The sequence below is a fragment of the Miniopterus schreibersii genome (assembly GCF_964146895.1).
Source record: "Miniopterus schreibersii genome assembly, chromosome: 7".
NCBI lineage: Eukaryota > Metazoa > Chordata > Mammalia > Chiroptera > Miniopteridae > Miniopterus > Miniopterus schreibersii.
In genome coordinates this window covers 51,427,292-51,441,482 of record NC_138108.1, presented here as the reverse complement: position 1 = coordinate 51,441,482, position 14,191 = coordinate 51,427,292, and the positions used below count along the sequence as shown (strand labels likewise).

Genomic DNA, 14,191 nt, shown 5'->3' with positions numbered 1-14,191 from the left:
TCCGAAACAATAATAGCATCTTTGTGTTCCTCCCGCCCCCTGGCTCCTCCTCCCGCCCCGAGAAGCGCGTCGTCGGCCCTCGGTGGACGCACAGAGACAGCCCCGGGGAGCCTGGAGCGGTCAGAGGAGGCTGCAGACGCGGGGGCCCCGGGGCCCCCAGGCAGCCTCCCCTCCCTGAACACCACTAATTCGTTTTCGGGAAAGAAAAAGACACAGCAGGAGAGATGCCCCTTTCCACCTTCCATCTCCTTTAGGTCATTCTAGCCCCCAGAAAAAAAGGGGGGGAGGAAGGAGGAAAGGAGGGAGAGATGGAGAGAGGAAGAGAGGCAGAGAGAGAAAGGCAGGGAAAATTAAGGACAGCCACACAAGTCACCCTAAAGCATTCACGAAAACTTCAGCCTGGTTAATTGCTCCCATATGTCCTCCTCGGTTGTTTTAAAAAATCAGCAAGGAGGGAAGGCCGTGTCACTTCACTGATTTTAAAGAGATTGAAAAAAAAAGACTATCACTCCTCTTGATCCAGTCGCGGAGGGGTCCAGGCTCAGCCCCGAGGGACTAGCCCCCACCTTGGGAAAGCTAGGGACCCAGCAGGGAGAAGGGGGGCGGGGAGGCGCTGCGCCCGCGCCCGCGCCCGCGCCCGCGCCCGGGCCCGCGCCCGGCGGAAAGTTCGCGCGCGGCCTCGCCGCGGGTCCGGGGGCCGCCGCAGCCCGGGGCGGGGAGGGGCGCGGGAGGCGCGGCCCGGGCGGGCGCGCGAGAGGAAGGTGCCTTCGGGAACACGCGCAAGGGCGGGGATTCGGGCTGCCAATGAGGCCCGGGTGTGGGCCGTGCGAGGCGGGGGACGGGCGGGATCGCTGCCTTCGCTGTGGCAGCTGCGGGAGCAGCGGCAGCCTCGGAAGCCGGAGGAGAGTCGCCGGAGGAGTTGCGATCTGACCGCGCCCCGAGGCCCGGCCCTGGGGGTGGGGAATCGCGCCGAGGAGCTGGAAACTTTCCCGGCAGGTAACTGGGGCTGCCCGGCCGCCGCCGCGGGCCTCCTAGCGCCCCGGGCAGGGCAGCTGTGCGGTGCAGGCGGGAGGAGAGGGTCCCGGGGAGGAAGAGACGGTGATGGGGAGAGTGGGAAGGCGTGTGGGAAAGTTTCTGGAGCCTGCCCCCCCTTCTCTGGGCACTCCCGGGAGCTTTCCGGGGATAGGCACGGACATGTTGTGCACCCCGGGCCTTGGTGCCGGCGGCTCTGGAGAGGCTGCACCTTCCCCTCGCCATCCCCTCCGCACCGGACCGAACTGACCCCCGGCGGAGCTAGGGTGTGGGGGCACCGGAGACGCGCGGCGGCACGCTCGGGTTTCGGGCCATCCCTACCCGGCCTCCTCGACCCCTTTCTCGTCCCCTCTGTAGCCCTCGGGCTGGGCAGAGGCCTGGGCTGCGCCTGGTTCCTGGGGCAGAGGAGGCGGGGAGAGGCGCGCCTGGCACCCCGGGGTCCTGGGTGCCCCCGGAGTGTAGGGGAGCGCGGGTCGCGAAGTTGCTGGGTAAACTTAAGCCGGAGGGTGGTGGTGTCGTCATGCCCCAGTCTGGGCTGAAAGTCTATTGCTTCGCTTCCCAGAACACCGCAATTAACATATCCACATTCTTTTTATTTTTTTTGGGGGGGGGGGGGTGAGCTAGGTAGTATTAAACATTGAGGGGGAGCTGAGAAAGATGAGAATTGTATCAAGATTGTGAATACCCCTGTTCTTTGGAGAGTGGAAAGTGGTCACTTTAGGGGTACCTATGTCAGGGCGCACCTTCTTCCTGAAGAACTTTGGGGTGCAGCCCACAATACTAGGGGTGTGCGGGGCTCCCCACGTTGGCGCAGCAGCTTTCCGGAGCGGCGGGCGAGGAAGGAAGCCCCAGGCATTGTGTGCTGTGTTTGCGGATAGAAGCGTCTCTGGACCGGCGTTCTCGAAACTTACTTGACTTATTGTATAAGGCTCCGGGAGGAAATGCGGCGGTGGCCAGGTAGACACGCGGCGCCGCGGCCAGGGGGTCGGAGGTTGCGGGGTTCAGACACAGCCTTCGCCTCCTGCTCCCTCTTGGCAGCCCCAGCTCCCCGTGCGGGGCTGCTGGGACTCACCTAGGCAGTGCTGTTCCCTGTCGGAGTGCGCTCGGGGAGGTGAGGAGGGCACCTTCATCTTGAACTTGACCCGAGTCGCAGCGCCGTCGGGGCGGATTGCTAGGTAAAGGGCAGCCGAGGCCTCCCGGGGGATGGGCCTCGGGCTCGGCCACAGGACGGAAGTGCCTGGTTCAGAATCTGAGGAAAGGGCTTAGGACCGCTGAGGTCACTAACTCTGGAAATACCACACCAGCGGGCTGCAGAAGTTTCTAATGTGTTTGGAGGGGGGTGGGGATGGGAGAGGAAAGGAGAAACCTGATTAGTTGGTACTGAGAGTTGCTATTTCTCTGTAGAGGAAATGAAGGGAGTCTGCATCTCTGCTTTCACCACATCGGCTACACTCTCTCTCTCTTCTTCCCTTCCTGGGTCATCTTTATTGCTGCCAGGCTGGCACTCCTGCAGTGGGGGGGGGGGGGGGGGCAAGTGAAGCTTCCCTGGCTAGCTTGGAGGTATTTCAGGTCTGCTACTAGGAAGATTCCTGGATTTTAACAGCTGCTTCTTGATTGCTGGGAATGAAAGAATTTACGAGCCACTGAGATCTGCTCATTATAGTAGTAGTCTGAATGTTTTACTCATCTAAGCTACTTATGGATCTCACAGGGGACCTTCCCTAGAGTCTGACAGCTTCTGCAAAGTTTGTGTCAGTCAGAACGCATGGTAAATATATCCTGGCCATGTTAAGATGTAAAGTATGTGGGAGAAAAGGAAATATGGTATCTGACATCCTTCAGGACTTCCTCCTAGGGCTGCTCCTGTTACCTGCCAAGTGAACTCAGTCCAGGCTTCCGGACTGTTGTGATTTGACAATAAGGGATGGGAAATAGTGTCATCGATTTTAGTGGAGTCAGGAAAGTCCAGAAATAAGTTTAAGGTCACTTTTCATGGCCCTGTCTTTCAGTTGAGTTGCCACAAACTTAAGTTTTGCAGGGACTTGGAAACTATGGTTTTCCTGCTTTCTTGGTTTAACCACCAGAATGTCCAAATTATCATAATTTATGTCCACCGTGGAACTAAAACATAACTGATTCATAGTCAGCCTTTTTCTGCTTCCCATAACAGCTTGTAGAAAAAAAGAACATTTTGTCTCTTTAACCACACACAATTTCTTTGGTGCCATACTGGGTTTTTTATACTGGGTGATTGAGAGCACAGTTTTAAAAACAATGGAATTTTCTCCATTAAATTGTCCATTTTTAGGCAACATCCCCTTTAAGTTGCTGATTAATTCTTGATCTCCCCTGGAACATTAAAACCAGTATACCTGGGCTGATAGAACTGTAATCCATATTATAATGATGCCTGCCAGCATAGCTGGAGGTTAATATTATGTTGATATTTCCATTAGACATTTCTAACCCAATTGTTAAGGTTTTGTCTGGGTTGGATTGAAAGTAGGCTTTGAGTCTCATAGCCAGGGAACTGGCTTTATTTTTATCTTTCTGATGAAACGTTTAGTTTAACTTTTAAGTTACAGGAGTGAAGTTTACAAAAGCAAAATAAACAGAGGATTTATACAGATAAATAGGTGCTCCTTGACTTATGATAGGGTTATGTCCTGATAAGTCCATCATAAGCTGAAAATATCACAAGTCAAAAATATATTTAATACTCCTAACCTACTGAACATGAATATCATAGCTTAGCCTATCCTACCTTAAATGTTCTCAGAATACTTACATTAGCCTACAGTTGGATAAAACCATCTAACAGCCTGTTTAATAATAAAGTACTGAATATCTCATTTATTATGTATATCACTTTCACACCATCATAAAGTCAAAAAAATTATAAGGCCAACCATCATAAGGTGGGGACTGTGTGTGTGTGTGTGTGTGTTTACCATCTATACTATATCTGGGGAGGAATTTTAGTCCTAGGATAGTTTTGTCTTGAACTGTCTAAATTCGTATTTCAGTGGTGGAAAACTAGCCCCTCCCCACATCCCCCATACCAGTTTACAAAAGTGTTTTCTGTACGAGACTTTTTTTTAATCCTCACCTGAGGATATGTTTTTATTGATTTCTAGAGAGAGAAACATTGATCAGTTGTCTCCATATGTACCCTGACTGGGGATTGAACCTACAACCTGGATATGTGCCCTGACTGGGAGTTGAACCCATGACCTTTCAGTGTCCTGATGACACTCCAACCAACTGAGTCACACCGGCCAGGGCTGTACAAGACTCTTACACTTTTCTGGGCCTTGCTTTTTTTCATCATTATCATCCCTAAAATGCAGTCACCTTTCAGCCCTAAAGTTCTGTGATTCTCCGAGAGTCTGAGAAATGCAAGCATTCTGGAATCAGTGCTGTAATACTAGAACAGTGCTTTGGAGTTTATAAAGGGCTTAACTTACTTATTTTATCCCTGAACTCTCAGTTAAGTAAGCTGAGGCAGGGCAAGTTAGATTAGTTTGCTCAATATTACCTGTAAGCAGTGGAGTTGAACTTGAACTTAGGTCTTCTGATTCTCCCTGTTCCTCTCCCATTCCTCTCTTTATTCATGGAATCACCTGTGAATTGGCTAAAACCTGACAAACAGACTAATATTAATATGTGGCAGTTTCTCACAGTATTTCATTTATGGGTTATTCTGGTTTCAGAACCCCAGTGTTAACATCTATGCTTTGATGTTAGAGATTAAAAATAGTTCCCTAATGGTAATAAAACTTTCTCCCTGAAGAGAGTTCAGAAATTCACATACCTCAAACTAATCATTTGTTTATTCTTAACTTCTGTTTTATTAAGTAGGCTTCGGGGTATAGTGTGATTTATTATCCGGACTAGTAACCCAGACAGCATTCTTAAGGAAATCACTTCTAAAATCTGTACATCTCTTTAAAAATAAGAAATGAACATGTCATTTGTCTTTCATCTTGGTATCTCTCAGCTTAATTTACAAAGTCCGGATGAATGTCTCTTTCTTGGTGTCATCCTTCTTGAGCTCTTTTACTAATGTCTGGATAAATCTAGTTTTGCAGCACTTTCTGTTCTAAATAAGTTCCTCCGTTATAGTACTGTTGACTTAATGGTAAAGAAGTAGTGGGTTGCAGGTGACCCATTTTCACTGTGGCTCTAAGTGTTTGTCCTGCTTGCCTACTTAAGAACACTGAGTGCAACTTGACACTCATCTGGAAGCTGCTATGGATGTTCTTTAAAGGGTTCTAAAATAAAATTATGTGCTGAACTATAAGCTCTTTTATGTCTGAGCGGACCATCCATCTTCAGCTTTTTAAACTTATTCTAAGGAGAATGTCTTTTCTAAATATTAAGCAGTGGTGTTTCAACCGCAAAAAGGGGATGTATCCATCAGTACTGACTGTAAAGGCTGCCATTTCTTTCCATGTGTGCGAGGAAAGAGAGTGTTATGAAACAGGGTTTGCTAATGAAGCTGGGAGACTTCGTAATCCTTGTATCAGAAGGGGAGGAGAGCAGCAAAGCCAAAGATAGGCTTCTGGTTGTTATTATCAGGAGAATGGATTTTGAATGACGGGAGGACTTTTGATAAGGAAGGTTATGTTGTGGAGAGTGAAAGGTTCTGGTTGGTTTGTGTCACAGCTGAAGGTTGCCCTTCTGGGGTAGATGCTGCCTTTAGGGGCTCCTGCAGGTGTGTGTGATCAAGGAGAATATTCTGGACAGAAGAGGCCCATAGGTGAGAATGTCAAGGACAAGAAAAGTCTTACAGAGAGATGGCATAGTCCCTGGATTTTAGCACAGATTTTGCTACTACCATGGGTGAATTTTAGTAAAAGTCTTCCAGCCACAGTTGTATATATAGATGTGAACCCAGGATGTTCACCCATATAGCCCAGAGCCACAGTGACTCACCACCTTCCCTGCCCCACCCCAGCATGCCTAGGGTTGCTTGTCTATCATGAACAGTGATTATTACCTCTGTGAGTCGGGGTGGCGGGTGGGGCAGTCTCTAAGAAACACTGGGCTATGACCTTTTCATGCGTATAGAGTCATGCAAAAACAGGATCCTATATTTTGCGTGCTTCTGAAGAAATATGAGAACGATTTGACATACAAGGGTGCATATAATGATTTGTGTAGTTTAGAGCACAATAGAAGCTTATGTAATGTGCTTTTCCCCCCTGTCATATCAGTATGTTCTTCTTTAGCACTGTTTAAATGGCTGTGTAGTAAACTTATTATGTATATTACCATAATTTATTTAACCAGTCCTTTTTGACATTTAAGTATGTTGGAAAGAAATGTCTCTTATGGCCTGTGATTTACTCATTAAATCACAGGGCCCAGCATAGCACCCAGCACATACAGGTACCTGGCTGCTGGTAGCTTCCTAACCTCACATCAAGAAACTGTTTGCTCTTAGTGTCAACTTGGGAAAACCCTGGAGAGAACCTGACTGGCCTGATGCCAGCCAAAGGAGAGTTATGGTTGGCAGTCCCCACTGACCCACAAGATGGGATGGTGGGGAGACAAAGTGTCCCACAAAGAAGGGGCCTATTGTTAGTGGAAGAGGGAGGAATCTGGGTAAACAAAAAGAGCTAGCTGTCTAATGCAAGACATGTTTCCAAAAGTGGTATTGCTGGTCATAACAACATATCAATATGCCAAAGGGTGTGAGCATTTATAATGCTCCTGTGATGGACATCCCATGGTCTTGAGAGTAGACTGTTCCACATTCTGTGGGAGTTTGAATTGCTGCATATACAGGAGCTTGTGTACTGAATTATTGCTAAGAACTCAGGGGTTGTCATCATTCCCATATAACCCATTATACGCCTGTCTCTCTGCCATACTTTATTCTAAATTACTTGGGATTAGTAACATCAATTATTAACGTTTTTTGAGTGCTTGCTGACTCTGAACTAAATGTTTGAATTTAAAAACAAACATCCGAGGAAATGAAACGGTATAGTTTTTTCTTCCCCCATTGTCCTACATACATAGAGTGCAATGGCAAGGTTGGTTTGTTGCCCAAACCACAGCATTCCCATCTTGGTCCCCCTTTCTTCTTGTGGCTTAAACCAACAACCGTTCATTTGTGCGAGGTCAGAAATTGGAGTGGGGCTCAGCTGGATGGTTCTTCTGCCTGTGCCTAGGCTCACTCATGCTCTGGTGGTTACATGATTCATTGCAGGGGCCATTGCTGTAATAATTTACCACATTACTTGGTAACATAATCCTGCTTTTGATTAGTTTTCCATTGGCCATATACTTCAGGGTACGTTGGCTGTATCCCCTGCCCCAAGAGGTGCATTTTGATTAAGCCAAGTCAACTTGAGTAATACCATACTTGTTGCCAGTGACTGGTTAATGAGTAGGGATGTGACACCTATTAGGTCCCACCATATCAGGAACCTAAGGTTGTCAGCAAAATAGAACAGGTTGACATTCTGAGACTCAAAGAGTACAAGGATGGAAGGTGCCTAAGACCACAGTGACGTTTTTAGCTACTGAATTAACCAACCCTAGAACCACTGTGACTCAAAACTTCTTTTGTGAGAAAATTTTTTTTATTCTTGGAGACAGCACTGTCCAAAGTGGAGTGTGCTAGATGATTCAGTAGGGAAGAAAATGTTAAAAACTAATCTAGAAAAGAATTAAGCTTTATTAATATTTAATAGGTGGTTGACACTAGTTGGTATATATGAAAGCCTCCTGTCACTGAGATTATCTGAGGTTGCCTGAGGGAAGAGTGGGCATTGTACAACCTGGTGAAATTGATGATGTACCCTCATTCGTATTCTGGCCTGTGGTGAACTCTATCCATATAAATGGATTTATGGATTATATTACCTTGTATTAATTAAACTGACTTCCACAAAATGGGCAAGTGGCTTAAAAAGGTTCTTGCAGAGAAAGTGTAATGATAATGATGTAAGTATACAGGAACAAGAAAATATCTTATCAGGAGATTAGGAAATGACTTAATCAAATTTAATCAGAAGTTGGCACAAGAATGTGGATTTGTATTAATACAAATAAAATTCAAGACTACTGTTTGAATAATTCTCATTCTTTAAAAAGTTTTTATTTGTTTTATGTACTTACTACATTAGCATGTACATGAACTTCATAACTCTAGTCTTTTAATTAGGTATAAATTACAGTATATACAACTTAAAACATATTGAGGGTACATGTTTAATTTTTTTACTGTTAGGGCTGCATGATCAAAAAAGTTTTGAGACCGTAGTTTACGTCTCTTATAAGCACTTATTTTTGTTGCTTGCAGCTGAAAGCATAGCTGATGTAAGGATGAGTAAGAGCTGTGGCTCTTCCCCTTATATTCACAGCTCCCGATTCTCCATCATCTGGGTTGTAACTTTCTTTTCCAGACCCAGTTGTCCTCTCTGTGTCTGCAAATGCCGCTGAGCTCCTGCCCATTCTATTACTGTCACATACTGTGTGTCAATTTTGCCTTTGAGGAGGCTGGTTTCCCCTCCCCCACCACTGAAATTTTCATTGTCCTTCAAGGCTTTGCTCAAATAAATATTGCTTTCTCATTAACATTTTTCTGTAATTTCCCCCTTTCGCATTTAAATGGTTCCTGCTATTTAATCCCCCTAGGATACTGCTTGTACATTCTTTACGAGATTTTTCTTGTTTTGCCTTTTATTATTAAGTTGTTCCTGTTTGCTTTGCCTATGGGTTGTAAGCTTCTTGATGGTAGGGGCCTGTCTTGCCTTGGTCGTATTTTTTTAATTGCTTGTTTTCCCTTCTCTGAAAAATGGAGGCAGGGAACTCACAGTTATTAATTAAACAGAGCTCATGCCAGATACTGTGTGGAGGTCCATCTCCAGCCCTCCACAGCCGTAGGAGGTAGAGAGCTTCACATACGAGGGATCTGAGGCAGGGAGCGCACGTGGCCAAGACAAGAGGATGCAGGATCCAAACCTGGGTCGTGTTTATCCCAAGTCTGTTTCCTCGGCCCGCACACGTGTTGCTTGTAGTTACGCATTGTCCTTCTTTCACGTGGCATCACTGACACGGCTGAAAATGGGAAATGCCCTGGGATGATGGTGCAGAAACATCACTGGACAATCCAGGCAGGTCCAGTGGATCCAAAGCAGACTCTTCTCTCCTTGTGGAGTGAACAGAAAGTCCTGGAGGATGAGATGTATGAAGATCTAAATGCCTGTGGACAGTCAGCTATCTGCAGGTACCACCAGTCAAAACCAGGGGAGGCAGGCCCGTGGTGGGGTCTGGCTTGATGCCCCTGTCGGGAGGCAGGGGCGTCCCTGTCGGACTCTACATCGCTCAGCTGAATCGAATTATTTATGCCGATAGTCTCTCCATGGTGAGGATAATTGAGGGTTGACAAGTTGTTGGCTTTCAAGTTGAGCCATGTTAAATATATGTTATCATGATGGAAAACAGACATCTCTCCAGGGTTTTGAGGGTCAAATGACAGAATGTATATGAAAGGGTTTTGAATGTTGTAAATTGCCTCCCAGATGCAAGGGAGACATCAGATTTGTTTCCTTGTAGCAGTGACTTCTAGCTCAGATTTCTTTGTTAGCCATTTTTGTTCTCTTTTAGGAGTATTTCCAAAGTTTTAAAGTGTTGAGGCTCTTAAATGGAACAGGATACAGTTTTTCTAAACACACACACACAACCAGATTATTAGTTGAAATCTTGCTGTGAAACTTTTAGCCATGAAGTAAGTAGAATTTGTGGTAAGCTGGGTGTTTTTGTAACAATGGGGCCACTTCTGGTGTATAAAGATGGAAATCGGGGGGACTTTGAGGTAAATTACTGGAAACCCTTAAGTATCACCTGAAACGCTGTCTTAAGAGTTTTGATTTTAGATTTTTTTGTTGTGTTTTGTTATTGTGAAGCCAGTAACTTATTTTGAGGCGTCATAGGCTCCTGTGACAATCTCAAGGTACTTTTGAAAGTGAAAACTAGGTGTGGTTTGACAACTTGTATAAACTTGAAATCTATTCCATTATAGATTTCCAAGGAAATGGATTAAAATAAGTAAGATTTAACTGCATTTGAGGGAAATTTTATGGTGGTAATTTAATATTGTAGAAGGAGTCTGAATTAAAATTAAAACATGTTAACTTACCAAGTAAACATCAACTGATTTATAGATGCAAAAGACAGAAAAAGTGAGTGGCACCTAAATTGTAAATAGATGCAGTAGTGAATTTTTTTTACTTGAAGGTCTTGAAGCATGCACATGATTTAGAAGACCTTACCTCAAAGTGTAATTCCCGAAGTGGATTCCATAGGAAACTGATTTTCAAGAAATTAATAGATGTTATATAGGGAAAAAAGATTCTGTGTTCAAATAACTGGGAATACCTGGGCTAACCAAAGTAAAACAGGTATTTTTGTTTTTAACTGCAGGAATTTTGAGCAACTTTACTTCTAATGTTCATTCTGAGTCTCCTTGAAGGGGAACAGAGTATTTAGTATTTCTCAAATGCATTGTGCTGTAGAAACATTTTTACAAAGCATCTTTTGGCCAGAGAACAGTGTTGGGTTGTTTAATTTGCTGAAATATTTTAATGGAAACCCCAGACATCATATATTTTCACCTGACAAACTTTCCATATGCATTTGTAACTAAGGACTTAAGCAAAATATAAATAAATAAATAAATAAATAAATAAATAAATAAATAAATCACCACCCATTGTCACTTTTAATAAAATTCACAATAATTTCTTAGTGTCATCTCATTAGCCCCCCCAGATGTCATTTGTCACCACTTTGATTTTTGGAACCAGGATTCAGTCAAGGTTCACATATTGTACCCTGTGTGTTATTTATTTATTTTTTTGTCACTTTAGTCTTTTTAAATGTAGAAGACTACTATCTTACCACCCCCTCCTTCTCCCTCCTGGCATTTAGAAGAGACTGGTAGGCTGTCCCATATTCTAAAAGTGTTTCCTGTGGTATTGTTTACCTTGTCCTTTGTCTCCTGTATTTCTTATAAACTAGAGGTTAGAGCTAAAGACATTTAGATTCATGTAAAATATTTTTTACAAGAATAGGTCCTCAACTATGCCTTTTTCTCCTGTGACTTGGGAATAAGCACGAATTTAGCAATGCATAAGTAGCCCTTTTTTTAAATACAGAGAAGTAAAGGCTTAGAGTATGTTGGAAGTTAATTTTATTAGTATATCAAAGAGGTGCAAGTTTAATTTATTCCAGCTGTGGTTGGAACATGGTGGTATTCTGAATAGTTGGCCTGGTTAAATGGATATAAGTTTTCAGTATATTTTTAAGACTAGAAACCATGTGCCTCTTGGGTAAAATGGCCTGGGTGTTAAAGCATTTTTGGTGGTTAAATTTGATTCAGAATGACAGGGAATCTGAATTGTAATGGTAAAACACTATTCCATAAAGATTTATTTCTAAGCACATTAATTTAGGAATATGCATTAAATCTACTTCTATTTGATAAGTTTTAACAGAATGCTTTTTTGATAAATGCTTATGCTAATTTGAAATACAGCCATAAATCTAAGTACACCCTCAGGGTGATACTTTCTCTTTTTGAAAACAGTTTTTAAAATTTTTCAATTATAGCTGACATATGTATAATGTTACATTAGTTTCAGGTGTATAGCATAGTGATCAGACATTTGTATAACTTACAAAGTGACTTGGGGTGATAATTTTCATATGTACATTGGTCTTAGAAACTCAGGTATGTAAATAAAAGTTCTTATCATAGCTGACTTTGCTAACTTAATTTGCTGTTTAAGTTTTTTCCCCTTGATATGTTTCCAAGTGCTTGTTGTATGTCTGGGAAAAATTAAAGGAATTTTGTGAGTCTTAATGAAGAATAGCATAGTATGTATAAAGTAGCTTTGTGTGATAGATGGTAGCTATCATAGGCAGTTCCCAGCACATTCTTATATTTAATCCCTTAGTGGGCAAGAATACTGTTTTATACATTAAAATTTGCCTCTTTTGGATAATAAAGTGCCTTGGACAGAACAGGTAGGTACTTTATAACTATAGCAAGACACTAAAAATATACACATACACTCCTTTTTTCTCCTTCCCTTTAAAAAATACAAATATCTATGGTATAGTGAAAAAGCATGATCTTTGAAGCCCGATGAACTGTGGTTTCATGTGTAGCTCTGGGCAGTTTACTTGACCTCTGTTTCTTTGTCTGTAAAATGGGGTAGTAATTCCTATTTCATAAGATTCATGCTAAGACTAAAGGTGAAAACCTATATGAAACACTTAGCACCAGCCTTGGCTCATAAGTGCCTAAAATAGGTCCTCTTCTTTTTTTGCCTCTTAACCGTATTTTAAAATAAAGCTTTTTGGATCAGTAGTTGAATGGAAGTTTTTGTTTGTTCTGAGTGTTGTCGAAACTGCTAATTTTAAGGTACTTGTTACAGAAGTCCAGAAAAGACCTTGATTTCAAGATAATCTGTATAGTTAGTTGGTCGCTTATATTAAAGCAGTTAGATGTTTATATGAAATGGTTTGAACAAGCACGTGGGACAGTTTTAAATGGTAATTTATAGAGCAAAAGGAACCAAAGAAAAAAAGGGTATTTTATTATTGGCATAAGGATATTGTTAACAAACTATCTGGTTTTAATGAAAATCGGCATTTTCAAAATCCACTTATTTAATAAGACTGTGAGAACATGAGACACTCTGTTGACTTCAGTAGAGTTTTGTTTGAGTGTGGTTTGGAATATTGCACTTTGTTCTCTTTAGATGGACTACGTCTGTAGCACCACACTCAAGTCATACCCTGTGTTTATGAAGAGGGCTCTCGCCAACCGGGAGTGCAGGCTTCCCTAGGGGAGAGGGGCCAGTGCTTCCCAAAGGGCTCACCTCCTCACAGCGGGGAGGAGGGGAGAACTCTCCTTACCATCCTTGTGCCCTATTAAAGACTCACCTAAAGAGAGAATTCATGAACCCTAAGTTTTGAACAGAAGTCAAGGAGCAGTTTGGAGGCTGTTTAAATAGACATGGGCCTTGCCTTCTTGGCATTTATGGGTAAACTAAGAGATGTCCCCTCTGTCAGCTGTCTCGTGTGTTGGGGCATTTGGCACTGTTAGTGGCTTATGCAAGAAAAAGGTCTCAGGGAGACAAGGGCTGACAGGGCTCCCTGCCCATGCAGTACCTGTTCTCTGAGGATGAACTTGAAGCCCTGAGGACATGCAAGTCCAGCCGCCGGCGAGCTTCTTATACCTTTCCTGCACGTTAAGCAACCGTTTTATCCCTTCCTTTTGGAAACGTTTTGTTTAAGCAAGAGGGACTGTTTAAACTGTCCAGCTCCACATACCAAAAGTCAAGCCAGGAGGAATCAAAGAGCATCATGGAATAAGTGAGGAGATGCCATTTCTAGAGGGATAGTGATTGCCTTCTAAGCCGATGGGAAGTTTTAAAGGCATTTCACCTTCATGGGGCTTTTTTTTTTTGCTTCCTTCATTAAGAGCAGCCTTAGCTTGCTCAACAAATATAATATCCTTATGAGTTTTGGAAGTAAAAAGTTACCACAAAGGTGTTAACTGTTTGACAAATTAGAAACTGTTTTCATTTGTCAAAGGGTGGTGGAAGTCTTTCATTTTTCTAACAAATATTTCCTGAGGGCTGTCACTGTGCCCTTCTGAGTGTGATGCCCAGCCCTGTGCCTCAGTGTGAGGAGACAAGTGCATGCGTAGGACACATGTTAGACGAGTGCAGCAGGGAAGGAGAGGAGTGGGAAGAGGAAGAGGAGGAGGAGGGGTGGCTGGGGAGGGCTTCAGGGAGGAGGTGAAGGATGCCAGGTGGGGAGAGGGCAAGGGACTTTCCATGAAGGAAGCACCGTGAGCAGAGGCCGGAGGCATGAAAATACAACTCATGTTTGGGGTGTTGTTACCAGAACAGATGGTGCTTGGCATTTGGGTACAGTGGCAGGGAGGAGAGAGCCAGATTGCAAAAGGCCCTGCATGCCAGGCCAAGAAGTATGGATTTGATCCTGTAAAGTAAGCGATAGCTGTCAGAGGTTTTAAAGCAGAGAGATGATGTAATCAGAGCTGTGTGTTGGAGAAAAGCTTTGGCAGCAGTGGTGTGGAGGAGAGACGGGTGTGGGGACAGATGGG

General features: G+C 43.7%; 1 protein-coding gene across 9 annotated transcripts in view; it reads left to right on the top strand.

Moving 5' to 3' along the window:
• The first annotated feature begins 824 nt into the window (after nucleotides 1-824).
• Nucleotides 825-14,191, top strand: part of TANC1 (tetratricopeptide repeat, ankyrin repeat and coiled-coil containing 1) — a 212,151-nt gene continuing 198,784 nt past the window's right edge. For 7 of the 9 annotated variants that reach the window (XM_081141752.1, XM_081141748.1, XM_081141751.1 and 4 more), the window contains exon 1: nucleotides 825-996. The gene's annotated coding sequence lies outside the window, so the exon portion shown is untranslated. The remainder of the gene's footprint in view (nucleotides 997-14,191) is intronic. The other 2 variants (XM_081141749.1, XM_081141745.1) reach the window with 1 other exon arrangement.